This window comes from Ambystoma mexicanum, chromosome 13, assembly GCF_040938575.1.
Source record: "Ambystoma mexicanum isolate Mex_15411 chromosome 13, UKY_AmexF1_1, whole genome shotgun sequence".
NCBI classification, from domain to species: Eukaryota; Metazoa; Chordata; class Amphibia; order Caudata; family Ambystomatidae; genus Ambystoma; species Ambystoma mexicanum.
In genome coordinates this window covers 160,319,712-160,342,395 of record NC_090938.1, presented here as the reverse complement: position 1 = coordinate 160,342,395, position 22,684 = coordinate 160,319,712, and the positions used below count along the sequence as shown (strand labels likewise).

At 46.8% G+C, this 22,684-nt stretch overlaps 1 protein-coding gene across 1 annotated transcript in view; it reads right to left on the bottom strand.

Annotated features, from left to right (window-relative positions):
* BAK1 (BCL2 antagonist/killer 1) overlaps positions 1–17,271 on the bottom strand; it is a 155,318-nt gene extending 138,047 nt beyond the window's left edge. The window contains exon 1 of the mRNA XM_069633525.1: positions 17,079–17,271. The gene's annotated coding sequence lies outside the window, so the exon portion shown is untranslated. The remainder of the gene's footprint in view (positions 1–17,078) is intronic.
* Positions 17,272–22,684: the final 5,413 nt, after the last annotated feature.

Below are 22,684 nucleotides of genomic sequence, written 5' to 3'. Positions count from 1 at the left end.
CCAGAGCGCCTGGAGACCATGCAAAGTGCAGCACTACAACCTTGCCTTCCCCTCTCCTCCCAACTCACCAAACTCACCCAGTGCCAGACCGCCTGGAGACCATGCAAAGTGCGGCACTACAACCTTGCCTTCGCCTCTCCTCCCAACTCACCAAACTCACCCAGTGCCAGACCGCCTGGAGACCATGCAAAGTGCAGCACTACAACCTTGTCTTGGCCTCTCCTCCCAACTCACCAAACTCACCCAGTCTGCCAGACCGCTTGGAGACCATGCAAAGTGCAGCACTACCACCTTGCCTTCCCCTCTCCTCCCAACTCACCAAACTCACCCAGTGCCAGACCGCCTGGAGACCATGCAAAGTGCAGCACTACAACCTTGCCTTCGCCTGTCCTCCCAACTCACCAAACTCACCCAGTGCCAGACCACCTGGAGACCATGCAAAGTGCAGCACTACAACCTTGCCTTCCCCTCTCCTCCCAACTCACCCAGTCTGCCAGACCACCTGGAGGCCATGCAAAGTGCAGCACTACAACCTTGCCTTCCCCTCTCCTCCCAATTCACCAACCCCACCCAGTCTGCCAGACCACCTGGAGACCATGCAAAGTGCAGCACTACAACCTTGCCTTCCCCTATCCTCCCAACTCACCAAACTCACCCAGTGCCAGACCACCTGGAGACCATGCAAAGTGTAGCACTAAAACCTTGCTTTCCCCTCTCCTCCCAACTCACCAAACTCACCAAGTCTGCCAGAGCGCCTGGAGACCATGCAAAGTGCAGCACTACAACCTTGCCTTCACCTCTCCTCCCAACTCACCAAACTCACCCAGTGCCAGAACGCTTGGAGACCATGCAAAGTGCAGCACTACAACCTTGCCTTCCCCTATCCTCCCAACTCACCAACCCCACACAGTCTGCCAGACCACCTGGAGACCATGCAAAGTGCAGCACTACAACATTGCCTCCCCCTCTCCTCCCAACTCACCCAGTGCCAGAGCGCCTGGAGACCATGCAAAGTGCAGCACTACAACCTTGCCTTCCCCTCTCCTCCCAACTCACCAAACTCACCCAGTGCCAGACCGCCTGGAGACCATGCAAAGTGCAGCACTAAAATCTTGCCTTCCCCTCTCCTCCCAACTCACCAAACTCACCAAGTCTGCCAGAGCACCTGGAGACCATGCAAAGTGCAGCACTAAAACCTTGCCTTCCCCTCCCCTCTCCTCCCAACTCACCAAACTCACCAAGTCTGCCAGACCGCCTGGAGACCATGCAAAGTGCAGCACTACAACCTTGCCTTCGCCTCTCCTCCCAACTCACCAAACTCACCCAGTGCCAGACCGCCTGGAGACCATGCAAAGTGCAGCACTATAACCTTGCCTTCCCCTCTCCTCCCAACTCACCAAACCCACCCAGTTTGCCAGACCACCTGGAGGCCATGCAAAGTGCAGCACTACAACTTTGCCTTCCCCTCTCCTCCCAACTCACCAAACCCACCCAGTCTGCCAGACCGCCTGGACACCATGCAAAGTGCAGCACTACAACCTTGCCTTCCCCTCTCCTCCCAACTCACCAAACTCACCCAGTGCCAGAGTGCCTGGAGACCATGCAAAGTGCAGCACTACAACCTTGCCTTCCCCTCTCCTCCCAACTCACCAAACTCACCCAGTGCCAGACCGCCTGGAGACCATGCAAAGTGCAGCACTAAAACCTTGCCTTCCCCTCTCCTCCCAACTCACCAAACTCACCAAGTCTGCCAGAGCACCTGGAGACCATGCAAAGTGCAGCACTAAAACCTTGCCTTCCCCTCTCCTCCCAACTCACCACACTCACCCAGTGCCAGACCGCCTGGAGACCATGCAAAGTGCAGCACTATAACCTTGCCTTCCCCTCTCCTCCCATCTCACCAAACCCACCCAGTTTGCCAGACCACCTGGAGGCCATGCAAAGTGCAGCACTACAACCTTGCCTTCGCCTCTCCTCCCAACTCACCAAACTCACCCAGTGCCAGACCGCCTGGAGACCATGCAAAGTGCAGCACTACAACCTTGCCTTGGCCTCTCCTCCCAACTCACCAAACTCACCCAGTGCCAGACCGCCTGGAGACCATGCAAAGTGCAGCACTACAACCTTGCCTTCGCCTCTCCTCCCAACTCACCAAACTCACCCAGTCTGCCAGACCGCCTGGAGACCATGCAAAGTGCAGCACTACCACCTTGCCTTCCCCTCTCCTCCCAACTCACCAAACTCACCCAGTGCCAGACCGCCTGGAGACCATGCAAAGTGCAGCACTACAACCTTGCCTTCGCCTCTCCTCCCAACTCACCAAACTCACCCAGTGCCAGACCACCTGGAGACCATGCAAAGTGCAGCACTACAACCTTGCCTTCCCCTCTCCTCCCAACTCACCCAGTCTGCCAGACCACCTGGAGGCCATGCAAAGTGCAGCACTACAACCTTGCCTTCCCCTCTCCTCCCAATTCACCAACCCCACCCAGTCTGCCAGACCACCTGGAGACCATGCAAAGTGCAGCACTACAACCTTGCCTTCCCCTCTCCTCCCAACTCACCAAACTCACCCAGTGCCAGACCACCTGGAGACCATGCAAAGTGCAGCACTACAACCTTGCCTTCCCCTATCCTCCCAACTCACCAACCCCACCCAGTCTGCCAGACAACCTGGAGACCATGCAAAGTGCAGCACTACAACCTTGCCTCCCCCTCTCCTCCCAACTCACCCAGTGCCAGAGAGCCTGGAGACCATGCAAAGTGCAGCACTACAACCTTGCCTTCCCCTCTCCTCCCAACTCACCAAACTCACCCAGTGCCAGACCGCCTGGAGACCATGCAAAGTGCAGCACTAAAACCTTGCCTTCCCCTCTCCTCCCAACTCACCAAACTCACCAAGTCTGCCAGAGCACCTGGAGACCATGCAAAGTGCAGCACTAAAACCTTGCCTTCCCCTCTCCTCCCAACTCACCAAACTCACCAAGTCTGCCAGAGCGCCTGGAGACCATGCAAAGTGCAGCACTACAACCTTGCCTTCGCCTCTCCTCCCAACTCACCAAACTCACCCAGTGCCAGACCGCCTGGAGACCATGCAAAGTGCAGCACTATAACCTTGCCTTCCCCTCTCTTCCCAACTCACCAAACCCACCCAGTTTGCCAGACCACCTGGAGGCCATGCAAAGTGCAGCACTACAACTTTGCCTTCCCCTCTCCTCCCAACTCACCAAACCCACCCAGTCTGCCAGACCGCCTGGACACCATGCAAAGTGCAGCACTACAACCTTGCCTTCCCCTCTCCTCCCAACTCACCAAACTCACCCAGTGCCAGAGCGGCCTGAAGACCATGCAAAGTGCAGCACTACAACCTTGCCTTCCCCTCTCCTCCCAACTCACCAAACTCACCCAGTGCCAGAGTGCCTGGAGACCATGCAAAGTGCAGCACTAAAACCTTGCCTTCCCCTCTCCTCCCAACTCACCAAACTCACCAAGTCTGCCAGAGCGCCTGGAGACCATGCAAAGTGCCGCACTACAAGGTGCCCATCCTAATAACATTACAAGGTGCACTCTGCATCTAATGTGCAAAGGGCATGGCACATACATGGGCAGAACACCTAGTGGCAAGTTCTGGGGTGTCTCCAAACTAGGACATTATTATCCTACCCTTTCTGCCGTGATGAGCAATTTGCAGGACAGTCTTTTCCTGTTCTTGGAAAACAAGTCCCCTGTTAATGTTTCTTACCGTAGTGCCAAGAGGCTACCAAAATGGCAGAAGTGATGCTTTGCAGGACAACCTTACGTTACCAATGAGTTGCCATTAAACATCTCCTCCATAAACAATTGGGGCGTAACACAGCAGCCCAAGAAAGACTTTTATATGCATCCAACAGCTAATTAACGTGCACCTGAAGACGAGGACTGATGTCATCACTGTGTGACCCTGGGCGCCGGATGACAAACCCTTACCAATGGGCGAGGTGGAGGAATTTGCTGATGAACATATAGGAGTAGGTCTCTGGATCTCATGGAATACCCTCCAAAGCAATATGATTGCCCACTCTTTAGTCATGTTGCCAAAATCCTACAGGTGCAGGAGATGACTTCACGCACTCTTTGACATGCTGATTACATCCAATAAGTATTTTTAGCTTGGGCCATTTGGTGGCGCTGTGCCTCCTATAAGCCAAAACTGTTGCATTATGGAGAAATGGCATATGAGGAGGGACACACAGCTTGTAAGTATCCTTTGCTTATTTGTCCACCCATTTGCTAATCCTTATGGCCATTCCCACACAGTTCCTACCCAAAACATCTCCTTATGGAAACTCTGAGCTCGCTTTAATCAAGCATTACCATCAAACGTTGCACTCAAAGTGCCTGTCAGTGTTTTTCAAAGCAGTCTTCTGAGAGTTAATGACTTAATTGGAACTTTAAATTCGCTACTGTCTTAACCAGGTCTGCCTTCAGCCTCTCGATTTATGAGTGCTCTGCATGTCTTTCAGTGAAGTCCTGTAAAAACAAGCATTGGCAAAGTCAACAGTTTTGGCTTGCGTATATGTATTAGGCATTTGCCAGCACTGATGTTAGATGCCCAGGTACTCGCACGATTTTGGACCTGCTCCTATCAATGCTCAGTCAATAACACACTGGCAGGCCTGGCAAGTGCCTTTCCCATGCCTACACAAAAGCCTACACTATTGGCATGGAGAATACGTCTTATTTTATGGCTGTTTTATAAGGCCTCATAGTGAATACAACAGGAGTCTGCATCATTTCGGTCTCCTAATACTTTAGGCTACAGCTCCCACCACCTTTAGTCATCATAGATAATGGTGAGGGATCATGGGAGTTGTAGTCCAAAATATCTGGAGAACTACAAGTTTCAGTCCCCTGGCATACAAGATGGTTAAAAATATCAACATTAAATGCCCTCGACCTTGATGACATTAAAGGACGCGACTGCACAAATTCCCAGCCCTGATCACTTTGCCGAAAATGGATGCAAAAAATCCTACAAAAGTGTAAAAAATAATAAAATAACTTCTAAATTCCCACAAGTGGGGAGAAAGGCTGGCATACAAGTAACAGGCAGATTACAGGGATATCAGTTTCAACCCCTAAATGACACCCCTCTCCCCGCTGCAACATGCCAGGCCTTTATGTCATGGCTTAACCACCACCCCAGGAACATTTCGGGGCTAAGAAAACCACACGGGTTGCTGCTGTGAACATGGTTCACCACTGGGGAGGATGTCCTTGTGCAAATGCCCTCGCTCAGGCGGGGAAGCGAACGATGATGCCTGCGTTGCGTCACTCACGAAATCCATACTTTTCAAAAAATAAAATGACTGTACTGCAAGAAATTGCCATTTATCAATTTCTAAGCACTTTAAATTTTAGCAGCAAAAACAAACGAGATGAGGTACAAGAAAACAGAAGAGATAGCCGGTCACATAGCACTGCGAGTTGAGCGCCTGCTTTGACATCTGTACAGAGCCTGAGGACGCAGGTTTGAATCTCGGCCGGGTTCAATTCGGTATTACCAAATTGTTTGTTTACAATTGTTCGAATGAACATTTGACCAAATTTAAAGGGTCACAATTGACCATTTCACAATTGACTGAATATATATATATATATATATATATATATATATATATATATATAAAATGAATGCTTTTCAGAGTAAAGGCAGCGAGTGGAATGAACTCCAGAGAGCAGCTACAACAGGAGAACAATGTCCTTGCGGCAAGTAAGTGGAGAAAACACCTCAGCATTCCTGGCAGCACGTTTTCTTTATTAGTATAAATGCATCAGGAAAGGGAACCAAGAAAAGAACGACACGTTTCGCGGTGCACAGACCGCTTGATCACGTAGGTTTACAGACAACACAGATGATGGACTGCAATTTATCACCAAACAACTCTCTTATTACACATAGAGAGTGTGTACCTGCTAGAAGCCACTCATTCAACGTGTTTTGCAAGGCAGCCATCTTGGAACGATTCGATGGTATATTATTACTCATAAGAGAATACAGATATCTTCCTCTAACATTTACGACATGGATTACATTCGTAATTTGAAGATACGTGTCGAAAGGGAAAAAACAATATATAATGCCACTTAAAATACAGCAATTACACAAAGCAACCATTTGTTTTTCAAGTTCGACAGTATTGACATGATTTAAAACGTTCCTTTGTGTGTCCATAATACGTTGACATGGCAAAAAAGGAAGAAGTAGTCAAATATAGCTCCTGGCTGCCTAATAATAATCAGTGGCTGTAGTAGCCTTTATAGAGTGCAAATAGGCGCATATATTTTTGACCTGCTCGAGCCTGGATGCGTTTTGCTATATGTATAATATCCGACCGTTAAATACTGTAATCGCATATAACATACAGCAGGCTCGAATAATACTTGGACGAAATGCATGTGGGCGATAGTTGGAATTTGAGCAAAAATGCAAAAAATAAAGAATTTGGATTTATGTGCAAATAACACTTCAGCATATATATATATCTCGGTTTGGTAATATATATAAATATATATGTGTGTATATATATATATATATATATATATATATATATATATATATATATATTTATATATAGGGGTGTTGGGGGGGGTTGGCATTGGGTGGGGGGTTTCCCCCCACATATATGGTACAATTGACCTTCACAATTCGGTCAATAGTGAAAAGGTCAATTGTCATTCGAACAGTTGTAAAACGAACAATTCGTATACAACCTTCAATTCAGCCTTTCGTCCTTCCAAAGTCGATAAATAAGCACCACACACCGTGGGTAATAATAAGAAGTGCTTAGATACCCGAGGGGTATGTAAGTGAAAATTATTATTTACCCGGAATCACACAATGCGGCCTATCAAGGCGTTCGGGATTGTCATTTTAATCTGAGCAAGTAAACTGCATAGCCACTGCACATCTACTGCTGCCAGGTGGCCCTTACCATGTGCCCTAGAAAGAAGCAACCATTACCCTGGGGAACAAGGTCGATAGAATATGTTATTTTAATGTGTAATCCCATTGGACGGTGATTTAAAGCGCATAAATAAAGGGTGAGCCTGCAAGTGCTGGGTAATATATAACGAAGACAGCCGACACGTGTTTCGACCGAATGGTATGTCTTTTTTTAAGGCTGCAAACAGCATCAAATCAAGCAAGGAGTTAAACATCGCAAAACACCCATAATGTGAGTCCCGGAAAAGACATGCCAGTCCCTGTGGTATCAAAGAATCTAATTAAATGAAAAACAATCATTATAATCCGCTGAGGACAAGCATGTAAACATACAGTGAACATGGCTGATCAATGTTCGGTACAAGGAGGAGAGAGGAACAGAAGAACATGATAGGATGTAGAATTCTTTACTTATATTTCGGGACCCTGCACCCCATTAGTACAGTGCAAGGGGGAGAGGGGGCATTGTGCTGATATTGAAGGTGATTTATCAGTTCATCGCCCTCTCACCCGTTTTCACCCTGGAATGAGGATACAAGCCGACACTATAGAAATCCAACTCTGATAGAAGACCAGACACTTTTATTTTATAGCTTCAGGGATTCCAAGAAAAGGCTGTGAATAACACCAGCCTCTCAGCACGTAGACCAAGGTCTGCAGCTTTTGGGTTTCTGGGTATTTCAAACTACTCCCATCAGCCCTATCTAGCACTGTCAATGGTGAGGGATCATGGGAGTGTAGTCCAAGATTCTTCAAAGCCGGGAACTGGAATTTCTTTATTTATTTTGCATTTTTAAAGCACACACACAGCCCGTGGGCATCGAGGCGCTGTTACAGGAATTGTTTGTTTTTTAGTTGCGTAATTGTTTTTTTTTGTCTTAGTTGTGTATTTATAACCCGCTTAAACACCCAGAGGTTTCTAAGCACGGACCCAGGGATCAAACCTGTGTTGCTTCGTGGCCTCTTGCTTCCAAGGCGCGCACGTTGCCGCTGAGCTATCCTCCCGGGTGTGATGGGTTGAACTTCAGATATGAGTGTTTGAAGTAAAAAAGGGTGTGTTTATCATTAAGAAAATACAAATCACGCCTCCTTTGGTGCATGTGAAGGGTGGGGGCGGTGTGCAGCCTCATGCAAATGTGAATTTTTTAGTTTAGGCTTTTAGATGTCGCTTGCAACACCTATAAAGCTGAAACTATTGCATTAGAGTAGGGATAGGGAGAAATGGCATATGAGGAGGGTAACAGCTTGTAGGTGTTTGGTTATTTGCCTACCCATTGACTGCCCAAGGCAATGGAAATCCCCATGGCCATTACTACCCAGTTCCAGCTCCTCCCCGCCCAAAGCACCTCCTCATGGGAACTCTTTGAGCACGCTTTAATCAAACATTACAATCAAACTTTGCACTTGAAATGCCTGCCAGTGCTTTTTTTTCTCAACAGTCTTCGATAGTTAATGACTTAATTGGAGTTACAAACGAGCTACTGGAGTAATACAAATGTCTTAAACAGATCTGCCTGCAGCCACTCGATTTATAAGTGCTATACATGTTCTTCACCGAATTCCTGTTAAAACCAGGCATTGGCAAAGCCAACAGTTTTAGCTTGTGTATACGTATTAGGCATTTTTCAGGCACTGCTATTAAGTGCCCAGGAACTCGTGCCATTGTGCACCTGCTACCATCTATTGGCAGTTAATAACACTACTGCAGTGACTGACAAGTGCCTTTCCCATGCCAACAGACAAGCCCAAACTGTGGGCATTGCCAATGCTTGTTCCTAATGCACAGTACACAGGATCATCACAGCCAGAGTAACATTGATTCTTCCATTTTGTAACTGTATCTCAGGAACGTGGCTGTTGTCAATGAAAAACTGGATGTTTTGTTTCCTAGAAGTTACTGGATAAGACTTGTGTTTTTTTTTTTAAATCATTATCTTAACATTCAAATACCACATTCGATAACAATGTCACACTGGTGATATGCAGAGAGTTGACCATTAAACCCTGACTCTTGCAGATAGCGAGCTCAGCTCGCAGAAACCCTGCCTGCCAGATTTTTAAATGGGGTCACGGGGTCGCGGGCTGAGGGAGAAAACGAGATACACACTTCTCTGGCCATTATAGAAGCCCGGCTCTTTATGTTCCGCTCAATTCCTGCGATAATCCCTCTCAATTTCTGGAGGAAAAGTAGGCAAGATGATTTGCCCAGGATAACACAATGAGATCTAGCGACAGTAGCCGGGAGGTCGCATATCAAGGTATGTGGACTACCGGCGCGTGGCTCCGATTTCCATGTACGCATGTAATAGTCACAGCACCTCTCAGAAGCAGCAGGGGTCCGATATGAAGAGCTAGATAACATTATGATATATAATTTCTACAGACGAGTATCAGCGGCATAGCGACCTGCCCAAAGCTGGGTCTCTGTGCCCAGGTTCTTATTTACCACTTGAGAATATTAGTATGGTGCAAGACTATGGGGAACATAATATATGAGCCCAAGATCACACAATGAGGGGAAACCGGGATTAGAACCAACTAATTATAAATTCATGGTCAACAACTCGGCTACTAGACCACACTTAATATTCGCTTTCAGGAACATGCAGGAAATGCTTTAGTTTCGTTTTCTTTTCTCTTCACACTTATTATTTCTCATAAGAACCGCTGCCTCGTCCCGGTCCCTTATCTGGTTTTATTAGTGCCCTTCTGCTTGTAACAATGACACCATTTACCCTTATTTTCGTCGTTCGAGTGTTAATTTAAATTACAAGGCATTTTGGGGGGGGGGGGAACTTAGCAAGAAAGTTAAAAAAAATGTTGCCGATTTTTAAAACGACATCCGCAGCTTTTTCAAGCGAGCTCATGGCCGAGCTTTTGCAACAAGGTCTTATTTCAGCTGTGCCTCCCGCCTGCCCCTCTGCCCCCAAGAACCGCATGTTGCTACTCGACGAGCAGCTGCTGTCGTGCCAATGTTTCATCTCTGGATGCGAGACAGCTCAGCGGGTTACGCGCCTGTTGCGAAGAGTTTTCTAGGATCTGTATGCTTGCTGTTAGAAACTCGGGTGGGCCGCCTCACACACGAGGAGGGCAGAACGATGCACATTTCCACTTGTGAATAACATTGTACAAGAAAGGCTACATAGCGAATGTGTAGACTTTTGGAGAAATGTGACTAGTTTTGGGCCATTTGTTGCTCGCAGACCGCAACAGAGGCTGCACAGTCACAGGGGGGAGACCATGGCGAGGGAAGCAGAGAAACAAGGGGGCAAAGGGGGAGGAGGAGAATGGGCCATTTGTCAACAAGTGATCTATAAGCAAACAGAGGGGAGCAGATCTCCCAGTCTCAGGTAGGGTGGGGAGTGAGGGGGGAGTGGACCTAGGTGTTGGGGAGGAGCCCTTCCGTGAACAGGATGGTCTTTAGCTTCTTGCTGAACTGTAGAAGCCTGGCAAATACATCACCCCCTTACAGGGCATGGGTACGAGGGGGGAACCTGCAGGGGCATGGATTAGAATGTGACGGCAGTGGAGGGGGGTGGGGGGGGGGGTGAGGGGCTGGGAGCAGAGCCCTCAAGTTGTCCCATGTCCGATTTGGGATGTTCCGCCACTCCTGGTCTTTTTGGTGGGCCTTGCCGTTTTTCACAGTCCTTTACTGAGGTGGGATTACAAGCACCAGACAGGGAAAAAAAATGCAAGTTAAAAAGAACAGATTTCACCTGATTTGGAAAAATAAAGAGTCTTAAGTGGGTTGGTAATGGCAAAGGATGATTTGAAATACAGTCACACGTCTCCTGGGGACACAGTCACACGTCTCCCGGGGACACAGTCACACGTCTCCTGTAGACACAGTCACACGTCTCCCGGGGACACAGTCACACGTCTCCCGGGGACACAGTCACACTTCTCCTGGGGACACAGTCACACTTCTCCCGGGGACACAGTCACACGTCTCCTGTAGACACAGTCACACGTCTCCTGGGGACACAGTCACACGTCTCCCGGGGACACAGTCACACGTCTCCTGGGGACACAGTCACACTTCTCCCGGGGACACAGTCACACGTCTCCCGGGGACACAGTCACACGTCTCCCGGGGACACATTCACACGTCTCCCGGGGACACAGTCACACGTCTCCTGTAGACACAGTCACACGTCTCCCGGGGACACAGTCACACGTCTCCTGTAGACACAGTCACACGTCTCCTGGGGACACAGTCACACTTCTCCCGGGGACACAGTCACACGTCTCCTGGGGACACAGTCACACGTCTCCCGGGGACACAGTCACACGTCTCCTGGGGACACAGCCACACGTCTCCCGGGGACACAGTCACACGTCTCCCGGGGACACAGTCACACGTCTCCTGGGGACACAGTCACACTTCTCCCGGGGACACAGTCACACGTCTCCCGGGGACACATTCACACGTCTCCCGGGGACACAGTCACACGTCTCCTGGGGACACAGTCACACTTCTACTGGGGACACAGTCACACATCTCCTGGGGACACAGTCACACGTCTCCCGGGGACACAGTCACACGTCTCCTGGGGACACAGTCACCCTTCTACTGGGGACTAAGTCACACGTCTCCTGGGGGCGGTAGATAGTTGCATTTTAGCTCACAAAGTTGGCACTTCAGCGTAACCTATATGTCAGATAAAATTCATGCTATGGGTCTGTAGTGTAGCGGGTTGGCCTATTGGAACAACACATGGATCCTTGACTGCACTGCTTTGTGTATCAGTTAGTAAATCTTTCATGTCCATGCATCTGGTATTCTTGGTTTTGGAACTGGAGTTTATGGTCAAGCATGGCCTACCATGGCCGGCCATCTTCACCTCAGGACATGGACGACTATGTCCAAACCTTAGTCGATTGTCAAACTATAGTCAGTCATCACAAACTATAGTTGCCCTTTGCAAGCACGGTCAACTATTGACAACCATGGTGGTTCATCGCCAACCATAGTCAACCGCCAAAACATGATCGGCCATCACCAGCCATGGTTGACCATTGCCAAGCAGGGTCAACCATTGCCAACCATGGCTTATCAGTGCCAACTTTACTCAACCATCGCCAAACCATAGTTGACAATCACCTACCATGCTTGACCAAGGGCGTTGTGGGCAGGGAGTACAGCCATGACTGTACTCCAGTAAAACCCCACCACTCTTATTACCTAAAATCTGATCGCTACTGGCATCTAGCCTATTCGAGTAACTGGGTTTCACTACTCTGCCAAAGTTGAATCGGGAGTATCTTTCATTGCAGTCTATAAGACAGTCAGTAAAATGTGTTGGGAGTTATCTGTGTATTGCAATTAGATGGACTTTGGGAGTAGGAAATTAATTGCACTTAGGTGGATTTTGTGGGTAGGAAATGTGTTGCACTTAGATGGTTTTTTGGGGGCAGGAAATGAGTTGCACTTAGATGGTTTTTGGTGTGCACTTAGATGTGTTTTGGGGGTAGGAAATGAGTTGCACTTAGATGGAGTTTGTGTTGTAGGAAAGGAGTTGCACTTAGTTGGATTTTGGACGAAGGAAATGTGTTACACTTAGATGCATTACTGGGGTTGGGAAGGGTGTTGCAACTAGATTGCTTTTGGGGCTAGGAAATTAATTGCACTTCAATGGAATTTGGGGGAAAGAAATGGGTTGCACTTGGATTTTGGGGGTAGGAAATGAGTGAACTTGGATGGATTGTTGGGGTGGGAAGGATGTTGCACCTAGCAGAATTTTCAGGGGGGATAGGAATGGTGTTGCACTCTTTAGTTGGTCTGTCCATTCACGTAGATGTTTAGGATGATGTCCTGACCCCATCACTCTGAAGATCATAGGGTAAACGAGCCCAACGCGCCTAAGGCCCTTTGAGGACAGACTGTTAATTGCACCAAGAAGATGTATTAGGATTGCCCCTTCTGTGCTTAAAGATCCATCAGGATAGCTTGCCACTTCTCCAGGGCCTTGGTACTGTACCCGACAGTTTGATATTAGTCCGCTTACAATACCTGTAAGGACAACCCTGGCCTGGTATCTAGATATGCGGGTGGCCTGGCATTGCAAATAGAAGAAAGCACCTGCAGGTCAACACATGTGGTACACTTAGTACTTTTACGCCTACAATGTTTAGCCTTCCAATGAGGTTCGAATATATATGTTGGTAACCCCGTATTGCAATTATAACGGCTTAAGTAGGTTAGCCATTGTAACGCACAGTGGGTACATGCAGGTATCCTTGCTATTGCATTCATTAGACTGCTTTGGTCAGCGTTTGTAGAACGTGTAAGGTAGGTAGTAAGACTATAAAGGTAACCTGTCTTTTGCGCTCAGTGAATCCCATTAGCCCAGTTTCAATGGTATCATGTCTGACCCACCTAGAAGATTTTCTAGGACAACCAATCTATTGCACTTGGTAGACTTAGGGGTAGCCTTGAAAAGTCTACGAAGGTAGCTGGCGTTTTCTTCCTCACAGAAGATCGGATGACACAGCAACATCAAAGATAAGCTCCATCTGAGCTTAAGGGAACAATAAACACACCACTTCGGTAGACATCTGCTGCAGGCATGGCTATCCATCCACGCACGGCTATCCATCCACACACTCTAGAAAGCAGCTGCAACTATGACAAATTCGGTCTAGCTAGTCACATAACCGCTTCTCACTAAAACACCAGACTTGATTCAACACCTCTGCCATTAGAATACAGCGACAACCTATGACACATTTCGGTCTTGCTGGGTACATATTGAGTCTCCAACACTAGCGCTCGTGACCTCCCTCAGCACCCGCCCACGTATCTGACCTCTTGGGCGGCTTACTGGAGCCTAACCTGCCCTCCTAAGTCCTCATCTTGGCCAAATGCACACATGCATCTCAAGCCTCCTCTTAAAACTTTCCCACCATTCCTACCACAAAGTGCTTTGAGGCCAGCCATACAAATGGGAAAAGGCGCTATATAAATGACTGCTACTACAATACACTGGGATGGATTGTTGGGGGTAGGCAATGTATCACACTTGGATGGAATTTAGTTTTTTTTTTTTGCATTTATAAAGCACACAAAACCCATGGGCATTAAGGCGCTGGTTACAGAACCCAGTCAACAGAAAGGTAGATGAGGGGAGTAGGCAAAAAAGGGGGTGAAGGGGAGGAAGAAAGAGAGTCAATTGAAATGTAATGGCTTAGATGCCTCCTGAATGGCCAGTAGGATGTTTCCGCACGCAGGTGTAATGGCTGAGAGTTCCAATGAAGGGCAGTGGCAGATGGGAAACTGGAGCCCCCTGCTCTTGTGCATTTGGAGCGTAGTGTGGTGAGACAGTGGATGTGGATGGATCTTTTACGTCTGGTGGAGGTAGTTTTGGTCATTCTCTGTCAGAGGTAGGAGGGAGCAGAATTTGAGAGGCAACTGTGTGTGATGGAGAGACTTTTGAAGTTACTTTGTTTTTGTACCGGTACCCAGGGTGCAGATCTTTCCGGGCTGATACATGGTCCGGTTTTGCGAGGTTCATGGCGTCGCGAATGGCATTGTTTTGAATTGTATGGATTTTAATGGGTAGGAAATGTATTGCACTTAGATGGAGTATTGTGGGTACGAAATGCACCAAACTTAGATGTGTTGTTGGGGATAGGAAACGTACCACACTTAGATGGATTGTTGGAGGTAGGAAACGTACCACACTTAGATGGTTTGTTGGGGTAGGAAACGTACCACTCTTAGATGGATTGTTGGAGGTAGGAAATGTACCACACTTAGATGGATTGTTGGGGTAGGAAATGTACCACAACTAGATGGATTGTTGGGGTAGGAAACGTACCACGCTTGGATGGATTGTTGGGGTAGGAAACGTACCACGCTTGGATTGTTGGGGATAGGAAACTTACCACACTTAGATGGGGTGTTGGGGGTAGGAAATGTATTGCACTTAGATGGATTGTTGTGTTTAAGAAATGTACCACACTTAGATGGATTGTTGGGGTAGGAAACGAACCAGATTTAGATGGATTGTTGGAGGTAAGAAACGTGCCACACTTAGATGGATTGTTGGAGGTAAGAAACCTACCACACTTAGATGGATTGTTGTGGGTAAGAAATGTACCACACAGATGGATTGTTGGGGTAGGAAACGAACCAGATTTAGATGGATTGTTGGAGGTAAGAAACGTGCCACACTTAGATGGATTGTTGGGGTAGGAAACGTACCACACTTAGATGGATGGCTGGGGGTAGGAAATATGTTGCTCCTAACTAACCGTGCTAAGAACTCACCACTCTGCATACCCTCAAACTCTGAACTAAACACAACCTCACCTCTACCGCACCACCAACCGCACGCACTTCACAACACCCAACACGAAACCATACCATACACCATCAAGCTCAACACCACATTATGGCTACCAACCAAAAACGCACCTACGCTCAGTGACCGGTTTCTCGGAACTGAAGCTGCCAACAGCGCATCAAAGCTCTCTTGCTTTTCTTCCTCTTGAACCCACTAACAGCCCCCCATTGCAGCTCCACTAGAGCGCCAAGAGACCACGCAAGTGGCAAGAGTGTGCGGTCCAAGATCCATTACCATGGCCATCCATAGTCGACCAATGACAGACCTCACAGCCTAGGCGGCGTTTTCGATCACTCTGCCTCAGACTTGAGGGAAGGCCTGCTGGACCAAAAAAGTACCCTTTGGCAAAATCGAAAGGTAGCTTTTTGACATTACTTTAACTTGCTGTGTTTTTTCACACGAGATGCTGTGAGTAATAGTGTAGTATATGTTTTATTTGGGTAACGTTTTAGGATACATGTGTAATTGCACATTGAAGATACTAGTCTCAGGAGGATAGCTCAGGGGCAACGTGCTCGCCGCGGACGCAAGACGACACGAAGCAACACAGATTCAATCCCCGGGTCCGCACTTAGAAACCTCTGGGTATTGAGTGCGTTATAAATAAACAATTACAATTACTAGCGGCTTTTTGTATTTGGTGCTCCCAAGTAAGATAGCTCATTGGGATAGTGCAGCTGCTGCAGCAGTCAAGGTTTAATTTGTAAGTCACAGGTTCACCGCAGGTATTTATCCTTCAGCGGTTATTGAAATGAGTGCCATGGAATTGTTTACTAATAGCGGCTAACATTAAAGCTCCATGAGGCACAGCATTTTGTGATGTGAGCTAAATAAATGGCCCACAACAATGATAACCTCTCTTTGCCATCAATGACCCAAGCCTTTGTGCGCTTAATCAGCAGCAGTCTACAGTTAAAGGACCAAATTTGGCCATTAAAAAGAGCAGGTTCCCTCGTTTTTTCTGAACAGAAATCTATTCTGGGCAACAGCTTTAAATGGAAACTTTTCCTTTAGAAAGTTGTCAACTTTTTGACGTTGAATGAATGGGGTAAACCAAATAATTCTTTTCTCTGAGCCCTCTCCCTACCAAATAGGTCTCCCCTCTCTACAGGGACACTGATCACCCCAATTTCTATCTAAAAGATTACATTACTACAATGCCCGTTGCTTGGTCAATACGTTTCCCACATAAAGGACAGCATACCTTCAATATACTGAGTTTTTCATAACAACAGCCCCAAATAGCCCGGGGGATGCAAATCCATCCATCCAAAGGCACACATTGTAACCTTCAATACTGCTTATGCTTGTAAACTCTCCCTCATTAGGAAAGACCCTCTTTTTAAGCCAAAAGTCGTGTTCCAGAGATTTTTCTCTGTCTCGTGAAAGCCTTTTGTGGGTCCACATTACTTAATGTCTTTAGAGCCGTAAAATGTCTCTCCTGGCCGCTCCCAAATATTTGCATGCATGTGCCTGAGTGGCGTTGTGATAGTCTGGCGGGTTAATGTGCCTGCGGCAGAAATCTGGGCGCAACCCGCGGACAAGGGTTTCACTCACCGGAGTGCCCACTCAACCTTTTCATTCAGTGGTTGGTAACAATTGTATCGCTGAGTTATGTAATAGTAACACCTGGTATTTACAGCACAACAAGACTGCAAGACAGTTTCAGCAAGCACAATTAAGTTATCATTTTTTTCTTTTTAAAGAAAGAAAAGCAGAGCAGACATGTCTTGCCTATAACTTACCGTCTCGCGACACCCCTCAGGCTCTGCGACTAACTGAACAAGTTTCGCAAACTTCACCAAGTGTGTACTTCTGATGCTGGCCCGGCCAATATGTTGGTCTCAAGTTCCTTCTCTAGGCTGCGTTTTTTGCAGCCGCTTCCTTCCAGGAACTGCGAGCTTTTTACCGGCCGAGGGAAGTGCACAGACGAAGTTTGTAAAATTGAGACCATAGAGATGCACTGTGGGAGGAGGCGAGACGAACGCTCTGTATGTTGATGTGCAGGCCCTCTAGAGGATGGAGGCGGCGTGACCAGCCACGCTCGACGTGGATAGGCCATGTTTTCGGGTACGAAGGTCACACACACACCCTTGGCTACCTTCCCAGAAGTACGAAATACAATTCCGTGCAGTCTCACGGTCTCCATTTCTTCATTCTTGGAAGTGCCTGCTCTGACTACTGAAGGGTACACAAATCTCCAGGTTTTTTTACAGAGCTCATATCACTTGGGCGTAAGTGGACTGAGTTAATGGGATGTGGTGATTTGTCCAGGATCACAAAATGTGCTCAGATTCGGGAAGAAAGGATTCATACTCTTGCCTGCTTATAATACAGATTACCCACCACACGGCGGAATCTTCAACCACGTGCTTGTACTTGGACCCTAAATGTATCGCAGCCGTTCGTTGGAAAGGCCTACAGGGCACAGATCAAGGTTCAGAAATCGCCTTCCAGGTTTTACAACATAATCCAAAGGTCACCGGTAAAGGAGGGCCTGGCCTCCTCCTGCTACCGGTGCTTTCTGCCACCTTTGATTCGTTATTTTAAAAGCTCCAATGGAGTGCCCCTTTCACCACAACATGTGGCCTCTTAGCCACTTAGTAAGCCTGGCGTACCTGTGAAAAAGTAAAGATGAAAATTGTCCACACTATCAGATGCTTTTTCAAAAATGTCCTGAACACAGAGTGTTGACACTCGCTTTGAGTCCACCAGGCACCTCATTCTGCGTTTCCGCGCTAAGGATGGATCAAGAATGGCCGCAAGACTTACTTTTGTACATCTCGCCTCATAGGTGTCGGTTTGGCGTGGTGTACACCTGAGGCCCGCGTGTGGTGAAATTCATGCAAACATACTGTACTGTGCCAGCCAACGCTGCAGTTGTCTCAGTTTGCAGGGAAAAATCATATCTTTCGAGTATGGTGCTGGTTTTATGGTTGAAGTGAACGTCTAATTTTTGCACGGCTATCTCAAAGTCCGTTAAGCACCCTATAATGGGATCGTCTTCGGGAATGACGGGTAATGTTCCGTAAATCCTCTGCCCTTCGTATCCTAGAAAGTGCATTAATAGTGAGACTTTCCTGTGCATAATGTGCCCAATTCCACAAGAAGCAGGCATGTAGTGCAAAGACCAATTATTCCAGAGACGCTGTTAAGGCAGAGGGGGGCTAAGGGAGCTAGAGCAAAGAAGCTCAGGGGCTACAACCAAAAGCCTAGAATGTGTAAGGAGGGAATGTGTGAGGACAATAAAAATGCACCACTTGTTTGTGAGCAAAAGCAAGATCCATAAAGTGGCCCTTGGTTTTGCGATCTAGCAATGCTGCCACGATGATGGGGCCCTTAATCTTCCGGGGAGAGCTCAATGATGGAGAGCGTCAAGGCTGACAATAGCCAATGACATGGTCCATAATAAAATCGTGCAATGGTAGGCAACGTGCCGCCCTCCAGATGTTTCGCGCTACAACTCACATCAGACCTAGCCATCATAGTCAAGGGTGAGGGGTCCTGGGAGTCACTGGCCAAAACATATGGAGGGCCGCAGGGAATCCTGGATTAGTATCAGGACCTGTGGTCTCCTCCTTAAGTACATTCCTGCCTGGGCATTTCCCCACAGTTTATTCAGTTTGCAGGGAAACCCCCCCAAAAAATACCCCATCTTGCTCCATTGTCCCCTTTTTTCTCCATTTCTCCTTTTCAAATTCTAAAAGCCTTTCTTGGACAATTGTCTTGCAAACAGCACTTAAACATATACAGACCTGTGAGCAATTCTAGCAATTGCAAACATGAGTTCAACCAATTTAATAGTTCAAGTGCATACAATTAGTTGCATATCAACCTACCAGTACCCCAAACAGCTGTTTTGCCAATATCCTAATCATAAAGATTTACTAATAAGACAGTTATGGATAATAATTTGAGCTCTGCTTAAAAATATGCATTTATAAAATATTAAGTGCCACATGTATAAAAAAGGTCTTCACATTTACAACCTAAACCTATTCAACCTAATCCTACCCATCACTACTGTAGCTGTCTGCTTCTACGGAGCAGTGCTCTGCATAAGCATTTGCTCACAGCAAAGGTCACTGCTGGATACTGAAGGGATCAGCAGAAGTATTATGCTTGGGTAAGATGTCTAATGCCATCTATATTCAGCATCGTAAAGAGAATGTTGGGGGCTGACTGGGTAATTGACGCGCTTGGGAATTGATTATTCAAGTGTGTAGTTCTTAGCTGTAAGATAGCTGCAAACTCTTGGAAGCAGAGACTAGCCCCCAGCCTCTTAAAGTTAAACTGAAATTGGATTGCTTTCTGGGTAAGGTGCATATCTTAATTTAATCACTTACACAAACTCTTATTCTTGTAACACTCTAAGATGTTTATTAGTAGTATTTTCTCAATAGCTGCTCATAACATGGTTGTGAATAGCTGACACGTGTTTCGACCGTTGGTCATTTTCAAGGCTTTACAACTGCGCTTAATCAAATTACATGTTTGCATTAATTTATCAAAAAAACATTTTTTGAGAGCCTAATTTGTCATCATAACCATGCCATTTGATGTAGGGTTAAAATAAAATGTAAATAACATTTTGAAAAAATGACATGTACCAATAATCATCAAACCCATTAATGGCATCATTTTCGATTTTTAAATCAAATGTAGTTGAGCATTTATAAGGTGAATCGAGTAATGAGTGCAGGGAAGAGGATAAAGAACAAGACAAAGTAACAACACACATGAGAAAAAAGAGAAAACAAATAAAAACCAGCCGTAATAATGACTATATGACTGGGATCCTTGATTCCGCATCAATTTTGGTCTTTCAATGGTGATTATTGGTTGTTATACATGCACAATCAATCAAACTTAAATGCATTTATCTCCTTGAATCGGTTTTACAATCCTCCACCAGTATAACAATTGTGCAGCACATTCTTTGATGAGGAGTAGTTGGTCACCCACACCCAGGTCATTTCTTATTATTAATTTTATTTCTTTATAAGTCTGTGTTGGTTTGAATAGCAATTCTACCCCACCTTAAATGTGGCATGCTAGTGGTTGGGTTGTGTCCTGTTAATCGCGGAATTCGTGTCCCGTTAAGCTTCTTAACAAAGTGGTAACGTGGTCCTAGGAGAATAGAACCTGCTTTAGTATCAAACAGGTGTTCTTGGAAACTGTCCTTAATTAGACTTAAAATAAATCGGATTTTCCCATCTTCTAGTGGACGCCTAAACATAAAGTAGTCGGATATGGTAAAAGTACTCGCATAGCGCATGTATCGCCTTGATTAGGCATCTTGGCGCTGAATGAGAAAGCTAAATGCCAACAAGAGGTTGGGAAGTTAGTGTGCAAAGAGGCAAGTGTTTGGTCGCTGCCTGATTTCCAAATGGTCCACAACGAGGGGTAAATCTATTTGTAGGGTATTCCAGCATTGGGCTGCCTGGACCGAAGAAGAACATCCAACCATTTTGCATATTAGTACTGAAGGCTGGAAGACATTAGTAAGAGCAGCAGAAGCCGACATCATTCTCAAAGGTCCCTATTGCACAAAACAGTTACTTAAACACAGGGCATCCTGATTAGGCTAAGACTGGTGTACCAAACAAAATACTTCAAACGAGACATGTACACCGGTAACTAATGTAATGATCCGTTGGCTATGCAGGCCAGGGCTGATGGGATATGTAGTCCGAAACATATTTCAGGTCCCCGATCTACCTGTTACACTAGGTAGAAGGCCTAAAGAGGACTAAGATGAGACAACTTTGAATTCGTCTTTTGGACTCTTTTCAGCCAACTCCGATGGTTTTTACCTCTGTGCCAGGGCATGTCTCTGATAAATTGCCTGAATGCAGCCACATGTGTCTGAAAGTAGCGATCCTTATTGTGCTCAATTGATGCCTTGCACTGAGCACCTTCTTCCATTTATTTAACACTAAGAATAAGGTTCAAATGACAGATTTCAAATTTCTAGATCAAGTGTCTGCAAACTTTGGATCTCCAGATATTTTGGACTACAGCTCCCATCAGTCATAGCGCGACATAATTAATGTTGAGGGATCATAGGAGTGTTGTCAAAGATATTCAGTAAGGATGCCATTTTCAAGTAGAGGAATTGCCCAAGTTGCAGCATTTTATATTTAATTTATTTATTGTGCATTTGTAAGGTGCTTATACATCAAGTAAATTGTGTTTCAAAGCACCCCTAGGGCAACAGGGATGGAACATGGGAATGAAAAGTAAATTTAACATTGAGAGATAGAGGTGAACCTACTAGGCCCTGTGAGCATTCATAGCGTGCAAGTGCAGAGAGAGAGAGAATGGATGGAGGAGTAGGGGTAAGTGCTAGGAGAACCACAGAGGGAAGTGCTAGGGAGTAGGCAGCTGTTGAGTGATTTGGTGAGAGTGGTCAACTGCCAATAAATAAGTGCAGGCATGTGGTTGCATAGGCCAGTGGGTGCCAATACAAGTGTTTTGGGTGTAGGAAGCCAGGACCCCGGAGGACACATAAGGGCCCTGGTCACCAGTCTCAACAACCGCGGGGTTTAGCAGAGGAGGGAGGAGGGGAAGGAGGAGGTGAAAAGGAAGGCCTTGATGACCTTCTGGAATGTGAGGAGATCCGGCCCAAGACGAGGAGGAAAGGGGAGGCTGTTGCATAGGAGGATGCTTGCCGAGGAAAAAGATCAGCCACCAGCTCGCTGTTTAGCGAAGCGCTTGACACACAGAGAGTTGATGCTGGAGGAACGTACAGATCTGGAAGTAGAGTATTTGGTGAGAGGCAGTTGTAGATAGCACGGTCTCCCACCACAGAAAGCCTTATGGATGATGCAGAGAGATTTGAATGTGACCCTTACAGCAACAAGGAGCCAGTAGAGAGATTCTAGGGTTGGGGAGATGCATTCCCTGGGCTTGAGGACAAGGATAAGTCTTGCAGATCTATTCTGGATTAGCTGGAGGAGTCGTAGAAAAGTAGAGGGTAGATTAAGGAAGAGGCTCTTGCAGTAGTCCAGCCTAGAGAGAACCAGAGCTCCAGAGACAGTGAGCTTCAGGGGGAAAGTGAGTAAAGGAAGGATTCCTTTGAGGAGGTGGAGTTGAAAGTGGTCCTGGATGTGAGGGAGGAAGGAAAGTGAAGTCACCGATGCCTCCAAGGTTTCTGGCTTCAGATGAAGGGGGGGAGTGATCGAAGATGGCCAGAGTGAGGGGAAGAAAGACGGGGCAGGTGTCCCACTAGGAAGGATTTCAGTGGTAGAGATCATTGGAGGCACACCAGAACTAGATGGCCGATAGGCAGTCAGGAAAGATGAAGCAAGTAAGGAGAGGATCAGAGGGAAGTTTGAAGAAGAGTTGT